We start from the raw sequence: 12,387 nt of genomic DNA, 5'->3' as shown, positions 1-12,387 counted from the left end.
GGGGCTGTTGGCTAAATGTGGGAAAGCTTGGCAAGGGATTTAGCTCCACCGAGGAGCCTGATCAGAGAGCCAACCTGACAAAGGGTTCTGGCACTTAGAGAAATCAAGGTCTCTCCAGCCACTTAAAAGGAAACTTGTGTAGAAGGAAGAACAAAGAGGCAGGATTTTTTTGTGTAACACAGGCATCCTTTGAATTGAAGAACCTGCATAGTGAAAAGAAAGCTTCCTCAGAGGAGGTGGGAGCAGTGAGGGGTTTAGAAGAGAAACCCGGTGTAGGAGGGGAAAGATACAGGACATTTTCAGGGGGTATATTAATAAAGTCAGCAGAGTGTAAGGAAAAACCCAACTCAGGCAGGGAAGTGCTGCTGATCTCATGTTGTTCTGTCTCTCCAGCTGTTTATTCCTTGTGACACAGTGAAGAATGAGCTCCTGTAAAATACATGCACTTGGACATTCCTGCAGCAGGATGACCTCAGGAGAGAGAGGAACAACAAACTCACAGTGTCCACAAGGACTGACCAGCAGGTCTGCATCACAGAGCCACATTTCTGGGCCACAGCAGTGGGAAACCCACCCAGGCAGGATCTGGGGAGCTCCAGAAAACCAGAAGAAATGCAGCCTACTTATATGAAGAGGTCAGGCCAGGACACACTTGAGTCACCTGTTGATGGGTGGTTCAGTGGAGATTCTCACTGGAGCTGTGCCAGGTGATGATTTACAGGGAGATAGAGTAGAAAGTTTCTCCACCATAAGTAAAAGCTGTAACACAGACACATTTATTCAAAAAAAAAAAAAAAAAAAAAAAAGTCCTTTTTCTGGCCCATTTATTCCATTTTGGTAACTGGGAGCAGCAAAACCTCTGGTCCCCCTGTAAGTGTTTGCTGGCACCCCATCCCTGTGAACAGTGAACATTCTTCTGAGAATGATTTATCAATGCTGGTCAGCAGCAGTGGCTGAAGCTTTTCTTTTAAAATCAATTTATTTTCAAGATTGCTTTTTCATTACAGGGATTTTAAATACATTCTTTTTCTGCAATAAACTCACTATAATTTGAAAACACTTGTTGGTGAAGAAAAGACTGAATCAAATCAAAATATGTCCATGGCAATGTATACATATATGGATGTGCATGTACACACAGAAGAGTGTTTACATTTTGTATAATAGTTGTGTACATGTACACAGTCATATTTCCCCATAACAAATGGGCAGGTACCTTTTCTCTGAAAAGGGGGAATTTTTCCACGGAAAATTTAGACAAAACTGAAACTCCTCTCAGTGACCACCATTTCCCTCAGGCCACCTGTTGGTTCCTCTCTGGTGCCACAGGCTTCAACCAGAGCTTTTCTGCCTGGGAGGGTGGTGGCACACATGACTCTGACCCCTCCCACCCTGGAGATGTCCTGTGCCTCGGGGAACCCCAAGACCACAAAATCCCCCACACCGCAAAAACTCCACGTGCTGCTGCGTGTCTGCAGGGCTGGTGCTCCCAGTTTAGGGCAACCCCACTGGGAAGGTCCAAGACAGTGGGTTAAAGCAGCTGTGGGTTCTAAGGTTCTGCCTGTGGCTCCAGGAGGGTCAGGAGCTGTGCTCGTTGAGCAGCCAAGTGGTGGGAGTTATTTTTGGGTTTAATGAGAATTTGGGTTGGGAAATACCACAGTAAAAACTGCCTGAGTGAAACACCAGAGTAAAAGCACCAGAGTAAACACATTTGAATATTTAACCTTGTCAAAACATGATTGCTGAAGGGTGAATGTTCAAATCCCTACCTGTGCTCTGGAGAGAGAAGAAGAGGAGAAGAGAAGAGAAGAGAAGAGAAGAGAAGAGAAGAGAAGAGAAGAGAAGAGAAGAGAAGAGAAGAGAAGAGAAGAGAAGAGAAGAGAAGAGAAGAGAAGAGAAGAGAAGAGAAGAGAAGAGAAGAGAAGAGAAGAGAAGAGAAGAGAAGAGAAGAGAAGAGAAGAGAAGAGACCTTGAATGATCATCTAGTCCAATTGCCTGACCAATTTGGAACCAATCAAATTTAAAGCATTGTCCATAAGCCTCTCAGATACTGGTAGGCCTGGGGCACGGAACACCTCTTCAGGAAGCCTGTTCCAGTGTTTGGCCACCCTTTCAGTAAATAAATGATTCCTAACGTCCTGTCCAAACCTCCCGGGCATAGCTTTGAACCATTCCCATGTGTCCTACCACTGGATCCCAGGGAGAAGAGCTCACATGTCCCACTACTTTGCTGTTTTATGGCAAAGGGGGGAGGCAGCAAGCTGTGAACAAAAGAGCTGTGGAGGGGGGAAGGGAATTTTTAGCTCCCTTTCTTGTGTCCTGCTGGCTTGCAGTGCTGCCCTCCGAGGAGCCCTGGCTTTCATTAGCGATCCCTGCTCGCCGTACGTGATCAGATCGCGGCCACATGAGCTCCACATCTCCATCCCAGCCCAGTGCTGGCTCCCAGCCACCTTCAGATGTTTGCTGTGAGGAGCAGCTGGGAAGCCTGGAAAGGCTTTATCGGATCTCACCAGGGCAGGGAGCAACCTGGAGGGCAGAGCCCCTGTGCCCCATCCACAGCACCAAACACTGAGCAAGGTTAATGAGTGTCATGAAGGGACCTCGTTAATTTAAATCCACATCCTTGGGGGGTTAACGCTGAACAATGCTGACTTCACACCTACAATCGAAGGATGAGAGATTCAGAGTTTCAGTTCTGGTTGTCAGAGTGTAAGTGCTGCCCAGGGAATATTGCCACAGGGCTCTGTTCCCAGCCCTGCACAGCTTGGGTTTGGATTTATTCCTCTCTCCCTGCTCTTATTCCTGTAACGCCCAGCAGGCTCCTCCCTGGGGCTGCTCCACAATCCGTGGCTGTGGGAAAGAAAACGGGAAAAAGGTGGGTTTGGGGAGTAGGAGATAAATGGATATCAGGAGGTCAGCTGGAGGAAGGAAAGGTCAGGACTGAGAGAGCACGGATCAGATAACGGGTTAGGCAGGGTGAAAAAAAAAAAAGGACAGGAAATTCACATTTGTTACTGGAGAAAAGGAGGAAGCAAGTGAAGGGGATTAAATGGGTGAGGATACAGTTAAGTTAGCAGCCAGGGAAGATGCAAGGTGGAAGAAAGCAATTTTTTCTCTTCAAAAATATGCAGATGGGTTTGACTGCAATGTTTCACCGACTGAAAGCAATTTCAGGAAATTGTTCCCAAGTGAAAAAAAAAATAAAATACATTTTTTTTTTTAGCAGAAATATTTCACTTCTCTTTGAAGCTTCTCTCACATTAACAAATTATCTGAGCAATTTTTAAAAATCCTTAAGAGATCACTGTGGTCAGAAGTGCTTGCTTGGCCCAAAACACAGTTATTTCATTAAAATGCCGTTTCTGGTTACCCCATGGCAAATACGTTGATTTTTTTTTTTTCCGGCCTGGCCACCCCTCACCCCTATCAGTTATTTCTGCAGTTCTGCTTTTCAGCAAATTTACACAGCTGACAGCCGAGGAGACGAGCCCCACAGATGAGCACGAGAAGGAAGCCCTGTGTAGCAAGGAAGGTGATCATTAGAGTCTGACCAAACCTATTGCCTGCAAATATTAGCAGAGCACAGCTCGTCTCTGTTACATGGGCATGGAGAGGGAGGCTGCTCCACTCTCCCTCCCTGGTATCATTTTAATCCAAGGCACAGTCAGCTGGGTTGGAAAGAAAACAGCTTTCCGAGCTCTTTTCCAAGTCTGGGGTGTGTGAATAAACACTCCAGCTCGCAGAGGAAGCTGGTGACAGATGGAGCAAGAGCTCTCAGCTCTTCTGCTCTGCTGGCCTGGGCTCCAACCACGAAACCACTGTGACTTTTCCCATCAGCTAACCTGACTCAGCCGTGCACCCTGCTCAACCCTGGCCCACCGGGGCCAGGCTTTTTTACCCAGGCTTTGCAGACCCTGCACTTTGCTCCATCACTGCAGCTCAGTGCAGACATCCCTGGGATGGCTCCATCACAGCTCATGTGCTCTGAGACAGGTCAAGGAGCTGTGGGAAAAGGAGGAAAAGGTGCTGGTGCTGAGCTGCTGTGGGTGCTCATGGGCTGGATTACCCTGCTGGGGGCATTTTGCACAGTCAGTGCTCTGGAAACAAAAGACACGGAACTTGTTGCAACAACTTGAATTCAAAGGGTGATGCTCACACAGCTCTTATCAGCTCATGTCCACAGTAATTTCTATGTGGACTGATAGAGGATAAGGGGAAATTTAGATTAAATGTTAAGAGAAATTTCTTCCTGTGAGAAACTGGAATAGATTGCCCTGAGAAACAGAGGCTGCCACATCCCCAGAAATGTTCAAGGTGAGGCTGAACAGGGTTCAGAGCAACTCAGGATAGTGGAAGGTGTTCCTGTCCATTGCAGGAGAGTGGAGTGAGGTGATCTTTAAGGTCCCTTCCAGCCCAAGCTATTTTATGATTCTGTGATTCTAATGTGGTTGTTTTGCACATGGATATTTGCATCAGCTGTTCTTGGGTTCTTGTTTTCAGGCTGTCTGTAAAGCAGCCCATGATCACTCAAGCAGCATTTTATTTTTGAGCCAAGCATCACCTTTTGCTTTTACATAAAACCCCTGACTCCCAGCTGAACCAGGAAAAATAAACACCACACAGCAAAGTCGTCACTGCACAAAACTAAGAACTGCCATGCAGGGATTTGCCAGGCTGGCTGTATTTGCATCTCTGGTTGCAAGCATACAAATTTCTCAGGCTGGCAAAACCTCTTTATTTGATGTAACTGGATGGGAAGAGGGTTTTAATGATACTTTACCTGCTGCTGCTCTGAAAAGTAATGGGGAGCACAGTCACAACAGCACAGGCTGAGCGATTCTGAGCAGCATTGTTTAGATAAGGATTTACTTAGGAGTGGATTTCTTTGAAACCACATTTCTCTTCCCTTATTTATTATGTGTCTGCATTATCCTCAGCTCACAGAACCAGTTCACATCTGATTCCAGAAGTTTTTTACAGAAGATCATATGCTTGGGGCCACTCAGGTGTTTACAGGCTGCACCCGGTGCAGGAACAGTTTCGTTTCTGCAGAAATGACGCCCAGATTTTTCCAACTCCTTGGACAATCCTGTCCTTTGCCAATTTATTTTTTTTTTCTTAAAACCAAACCGCTTCAAAGTCCACAGCTTTACGGGATTTTATTAACTGGAATTTATTTTCAGTGTGTTTGAAGCCTTTTCGATTAAGGGTAACCATTAGAAAAGCAAATGAGAGACCACGGTGGATGATTTTCTTTCCCACCTCAGGAATCTGGGGGCTTGCCTCTTGGTTTTGAACTAATTGGGCCTGCATGTGTCGGCAGCTGTGCTTGAGGTGTGATTTTTGCAGGGTGCAGAGGTTGGCTGTGGCCAGGTGGTTGGAGCAGAGGGCTCAGGAGGAGCGTGATCCCCAGAAATGGGTGCTGCCAACCCATGGAGTGTCCAGATCCCCTCTCCACCCTGGCTCTGACACCTCTGGGAGCTGAAGGAGAAGGTTACAGGAAATGGTTTGTTCTGGGGTTTTCTGCCCAGCCATGGCTGTGTTTGTGCATACAGGTCTGTGTCTGCATCAAACACACACACAGAATACTGCCATCACCCTTACAGGGCCTTGGCTGCAAAAACACATCCAGGGAAGCTCCAAGGGGATGTAAATCCCAAGCACCCGAGGCCTTAGGGCTGCTCCTGCTGCCAAGCAGAATGTGTGTCAGCCTTGTTTTACTACACTGGAAAGTGTGGATGAAAACACCATTAATCCCCTAGCCAGCATAATTTTTCCTGCAAATAACCCCTGGCACATGGGTGTTTGCAACTCTCATTTGCACCTTAGAGAGGAAGCAGCTGCAAGGGGGTACAGAGGAGTGGTAAAGGTATTTTTGCTTGTTTTTTTGTTATGTTCCCTGGGTTAGATTCATGCTAGTCATGCTGTGAGCAGGGTGGGCAGCATTACAGGCCCTTAGTCCCCCTGATAAATGTAAAACTGTGATAAGTCAGGAGAGGAAACCTTTGCCCCAGGATGGTTTATTTTATTCTAGGAACTGCTTCAGACTATCCACACCAAAGCTCTCCTCTGATGGCAAAGTCTGCATCTTCTCTGAGGGACAGGTGTTTTGTTCCTTCTCCCACCAGAACCCTTTCAAGTACACACAAGCCCCTGAGGTGAGTTTGTTATCCCGACACAAAACACCAGCAAGTGGAGCAGAGTCCCTCTGGGCTGCTCAGTAAACATCTCCTCCTGCAAACGTGGCCTCCAGGCACCAGTTTGTGATCCCAGCTGGCTTCAGCTGCTCCAATTGTGGATTCCCAGGGAATGGTAACGGGTGCTGAAATGGGTGAGGTGTGCCAGGATGGGAACTGGGGATTAAAGAGCAGACATTCTGCCTCCCCAGCCAACTCCTTCTGCTGGAGGGACAACTGCTTCTGGGAGGCAGGTGGGGTGAGCTTCTCCTCCACCGTGGGGTTGGCAGCTCCCCTGCTGTACCCAGAACAACACCTGATGTCTGAAGCTGCCACAGGCTGGAGGTGTTTCATTCCAGGCCAGGGTTCATCCCTTTGCCATCACTTATAGTTTGCACCTGCCAGAGCTGTTTGAAGGGAAAGGCAGGGAGAAAGGAGGGATGTCCAAGCCATGCTGCAGCCCCAGGCTCAGCCCAGCTCCATCTCTGAGATGGACACAGTAGTGGTGCTGCTGGTACAGTGGTGTAGCCCAGGGTGTGCCTGCAGCAGCCAAGTGTGGGAAACACCAACGATTTTGGGGTTGAGCAGCTCCTTTTCTCAGATATGAGGAAAAGATAACACACAGGAACCCGGGAGCTCAGTTCCCAGAGTACTCCAGCCCTTTCTTGCTTTCCAAAGCCAGGCAACTTCATGGGTGCTCAGCACCACCAGACCCTAATTATATGGCTTCACCATTCCTCCATGGTCCCTACCCCACAGATCTGCAAAACCTTTCCTTTTCTTATTTAAAAAAAGAAAGCAAGAGAGAGGGAGAGGCGCTTTCCAGCATTTCTGGTTGCACACCAAGGTAAACTCTCCCCTTTGAGTCCACAGCCAGGCAGACTGCAACAATAACACCCGCAGAAAAGGGTGTGCTCCCATTCATCTCAATGGGTGTTAACTTGGAAGGATAATTATGACCCCCTGATGCCAAGAGCTCTAACCATTTCACTGCTGAGCATCCCAGCCCACAAATAAAGCCTCTGGCCGGCTGTGCAGAAACCTGGGTGGGAGAGAAGCCGTGTAGCAATGAGGTGTGGACTTTGGGATGTGCCAGGAGTGTGCAATGCTTTGGTCCCTGCTGAGGCTTTTCCACGAGCCTGTGTCCATCAAGGGCACGCAGGGATACCCTGGAGGAGCAGCCTCGGGAAAGGAGCCATGAGACCTGGTGAATTTTCTGTGATTTCAGCAAAAAAAAAGCCTCGCAGCGAATTCAGCTCAGCTGCACAAAGGGATTGTCTGGCAAATGCCTTGTGCTGGGTTTCCCAGGGAAACTCAGCTGGCGTTAAGATAAACAAGGTCCCAGGGAGCAGAGGGGGGGGAACAGGGTGGAGGTGGCCGTGGGGAACTCGTCCCTTCCCTTTGAGCGAACATTTGTGTGCGGAGCCACTGGTGAGGTCAGGTCCCCACCGTCCCCGGAGCTGCACAAAAGGCGCGTGTTTTAGTAATCTAATTAGCCGAGACAGCCAAATAGGAGGGAGAAAGGAAATGTATAAAGAACGGGAGTGGTCCAGGCAGAGTCACGCAGGGTTTGCTGCCTCCATTCTCCCCGCTCTGAGGGAGAGGAACTCACCCTCCAATATGCAAAAGTGGGAATGGGCAGAGAGCTGCCTTCTGAGCAGAGGTGTGCAGCAAGGGGCATGATCTGCTCCAATTCATTAACTCTGGAACCTACAGCTCCAGCCAAGTGTCTCTTACTTATTTCTACAATACAAGTATGATTAAAGAAAATGATCCAGCACGTCACTGGCATCTCATGTCCCATCATGGGACAGTGGCTCATCCCTCCTTCTGACACCCTACAGATGGGCCAGTGAAGAACTGGGGAATTGGCATTGTCACAGGATGCTTCAAAGAGGAAAAAATGGCACAAGGCCTTGGTGTTAGCACCAGAAATCATCCATGTCCCTTCAGCTGCTGTTTTTTTCTATTACTCCTGAAGTTTCTTCTGGTATATATATCTCAGTGGGGCACACTTGAGTCTAATGTAAATAACTCTGTACTCCTCTACTGAAAGTAAAAGGAAGGAAATTAATGACAACAATAAAATAAAGCCCAAGCCTCCCACTTACAGTCACTGCTGGCTCTGCCCAGTTAACCCTTGTTTGGTTTTGGTTTCCTGATAGCCAGGGAAGGTGGTTTCCTCTTAGTTTGTGCTGTGCTATTTTAGTTTTCCCCTCTGAAACTGCCTCTCTGCTCACAGCAACAGGGTTATAAAACCCAGCCTGCTTTTAACTCCACACTTACCATTAATAATTTAGCTTTTGCCATGGGGCTAGCAGACACCCCAATAGGGCTGTGGTTGGGGCTCCAGAGGTCTAAATTATATTGTTAGTGGTATGTTGAGGTTCAGGGCTAATGGACCAATGTGAGGATTTTAATAATGTATAAATCCCCCACATAGTAAATATGAGGGTGAGCAGTACGTATTAAACAGCCCTGATTAATTTTTTCCTAAGATAATGAAAATAGGGCAGTTTAGGTGGGTGGCTGTTTCTTTTCATGGCCTATTAATCGAGTTTAAATTACAAACCTCTGTGTCTACAGCCATCCAAAGTGATGGAGAGCTTTATGTCCCCTTCAAAGTTATTGATCCCTTTCCCACTGATGCCCACTGAGTAAATCCCAGGACTGCAGCACGTGTGGATTGATGCACCTGCTCCATGTTATTTAAACTGAAAAATGCATAAATAGCATCCTCCTCACTTTATAGAAGAGGAAATGGAAGCCCCAAATTAAGCTGTTTTCTCTAAGTCGTACAGTAAATGCTCTGGAGACGTTTCCATATGTAAATTCTGCACAAAAATATAGACATTTGGGTTTTGGACTGTTTGTCTCATCAGTGCAAGTGCTGCACATTGTCTGAAAAACTGAGTTTCATCCTGCTGGTGAAAGTCAATCTTTGACAAAATTCAGCCATTTTTATTTCAAAATGAGTGTCCCTACACAGATTGGTGCTTTAAGAGGTAGATTTGTTTGGAGTAAAGTTGGATGTAGCTCATCCTTCAGAAAGGGGAGATAATTCATCATGGGTTGTCCACATAAATTCCCCCACCAATAATTAGGGTGCTAAAGTAAATGTTAATGTCCCTTAGGCTGTTTGTAAAATCTGGGGGGATTGGGGTGCAAGGTAAAAAGAGCATGCAGAGTCAAACACCTGTGAAACACTGGGGCTTGGGATGGGCTTGAATGTCATTTGGTAATAAATTTCTCATTTGTTTTTCTTGGCCAGACTGGCTGCTGTGGAAGTTTTGCCCAAAGAGCCATCCCCATCCCAGGTCCTTCAGGATTGATTTCACTGTTGTCTACCTCTGATCTGGAGTAACAAGGGAGGAAGAAATCTGCTCTTTGTTTTGCTTTACATCATGATGCTGTGGCTCTGGTCAACCCAAAGGTGCTTTTTACTGTGACCTTTCCCTCTGCATACTCAGCATTTGGGCTTGGGTTGAAAAGAGGCAGAAACCCAGGTTAAATATGCTGCTATCTCATGCAACCACAGCTCTTGTTAGTCTATTGCCTTTGTGTGACTTCCTTGTTTCTTTTAACCTGTGGGAGCCAGCTGTCAAGGGATTCAGGCCCAATGCAGAGAGCAGCAGTGTGTCCAACCATGCTCATACTCCAATTTCTCCATGAAAACCATGTGCGCCTTTTGCCTGGGGGAAGCAAAACCTCTGTTGAGTTGTTGATGCAGCTCAAGCCTTATCCAGTGCCAAACAGGTGGAAAGGAGGGAGCCTGGTGATCACCAGGCTGCTGAGAAATACTATTTAATTGGCTTTTCTGCCTTTGATGTGACCCAGAGCAGCAGCTCCAATGCTCTTCTGTAGCAGCTATGAAGAGGAGAAATCCCAGAAATGGAGCAGATACTACTGCAAGCAGCAGAAAACACCTCATATTTGAGAGCTCTTTGCTAAATTGGAAGGGCAGGAAGGGGCCAGATCACTTTGAAAGACAAGGAACACAAGGTGTCAAACAATTTTTCATGAGAGATTCAAAATTAGCCCCTTCTGATACTTTTCTTCCCTTGTTGAGTCACAGGAGAGAACCCACATGGTGCCCCTCTCTGCCTGCACACCCCTCTGGTGATAAAGAGCTGGGCTGGTGCCGAGCAGCTGCAACTTTATTTAAGCTTTTATCTTTTGTTTTGTTATTTAACAAGCCCAAGAAGCAGGGAAAGAAAAAAAAAAAAAAGGTGCAAAGAATTGCACAATCTTCGAAAACAAACCAGAAGATATAGAAGAGGTTTGTGGTTTGTCTCCCACTTGGCCAAAGTTTGACCATTTTATAGCAAGATGGGCTACTAGACAGGGGAGTGCAAATAGCCCATCACACTTCTTGTCTCAATAAAGCGATTTACAAACCCATCCTGGATGTGGAGGGTAGAGGGAGTAAACAGTCAAGTCTGCAGAGCTCCTGAGGGGCTCCACAGATGAGAAGTGGCTTCAGAACACTTGCATGTGAAGGAAAATAAGACAAAGGTGCTGCAAAAACAAAGCAGTGAGGTCTTTGAGGTGAACTGAAATGCACAACTGAAACCCCCGTGTTGTCTGTCTTTGACAGCTCTTCCTCTTTTCACCATCTCCAGAGAAGCAGCTGGGGCTGCTGCTCAGACCAGACAGGATGGGAAAACATCTGCCGTGGTCCTGGTTGTGCCTCCTGACCATTCACCCCCTGCTCCCCAGGCAGCTACATGAGGGATGGGACATCCTCTTGCTCATCGCTCTTTTCCCAGCAAGTCAGGTGGGGATTTGCCCTGGGTGTCAATGGGATGAGTCCTCATGAGGTTTGCCCAACTCTGCCCTAAAGCCCTGAGTGGCTTGATGCTGTCAGTGCAGATCTACAAACTGGATGCACAGTCAGACTGGGCAAAGTGGTAGAGAAAAAGCAATCTGTTTGTCCATAGAGATGTTTTAAGTATTTCAGTGGTGCTGTGTTTGATCACTCAGAAGGAAAATGTTTCCGTGATGCAGGAAACCAAAAGGACAACTATTGTAATATGTGGGTGATACTGAGTGGTAATGAGGTCTCAACAAGTTCAAAGTTCCTTGGCACTCATCCCTGAACTCACACAAGGAAAGAGATGCTCCTGATATACCTGGACACACCAATCTGAGACAAGAAGCTTTAGCATAATGCTCATTTTACAGCTGACAAATAGGGTGGACTGGTAGATTGAGGGATTTTTTATGTAGGGAGGTGTCTGGGGAGTTAAATCTTGGTGGCAAGTTAAAACTCAATGCCACTTGTAGAGCATCAAACCACATCCAGATCAAATGATGGGAGTGGTGCTTTTCTTTAAGCTCTCATTGCTCTCTGGGGTCCAGTCTGCAGCCTCTCTTTGCCCCAAAGAAGCTGCCACCCCACAGACACAATGGCATCATGTAGCCAAAAGCTTTGTGCATGGGTGTGAGCTGTTCTGAGGCTGGGCCAAACCCCACTGCACTAGGCACTAGGAGGGGGATTAATCACGAGAATGCTGGACATCTTCAGCTGGATGCTCACCTTGAAGCATGAAGGAAGATTCATATGACCTCAACTGACATTTCACACAGAGTGAAACCTCGAGTTTAGGGTGAGTGAAATAGGTTGGAGAACTACTGTAGAGAAAAATTCATCCTTCATATGGAGTGAATGTGCTCTGAGTGAACATGGATACTGCTATAGTATCATTTTTCTCACGTAGTCAAGCCCTAAATGACATGTCCAGGGTGTTGGTGGAGCTGGGAGACAGATCAGCTCTCCAAAGTTGCTGATTTAATGCCCAGAAAACACAGTTTCCTTTTAAACACACAGACAGACTGAGCTGGATATTAGAATTTTTGTCATTCAAGAAACACATAAATTTGCTTCCAATTTATCATTGCAAATCTGAACAAAAAACCCATAAAATTTAAAAATGTTTGATGGAGAGAGAATGTAAAAGCCACTTGGTCTGCTACAAATGAAACAGTTCATTTTGATAATGTCAAAACTAAACATAACAAAGGGAGGTGCAGCATAAATCCCAGCACAATAAAATATATCACATGTTGAAAATATTTCAATTAATATTGCAATGCAATGCAAAATGAATCAAAACAAGTTGAAACAAGACCTCTCCATGCCACCAAAACATTTTAACATTGCTGAAGTGAAACTGAGAAAATGGAATCTGCTGAATTTTTTTTCACTGAA

Source organism: Zosterops lateralis, assembly GCF_965231275.1.
Source record: "Zosterops lateralis genome assembly, chromosome: 1".
Lineage (NCBI taxonomy): Eukaryota > Metazoa > Chordata > Aves > Passeriformes > Zosteropidae > Zosterops > Zosterops lateralis.
This window is presented reverse-complemented; position numbering follows the sequence as displayed.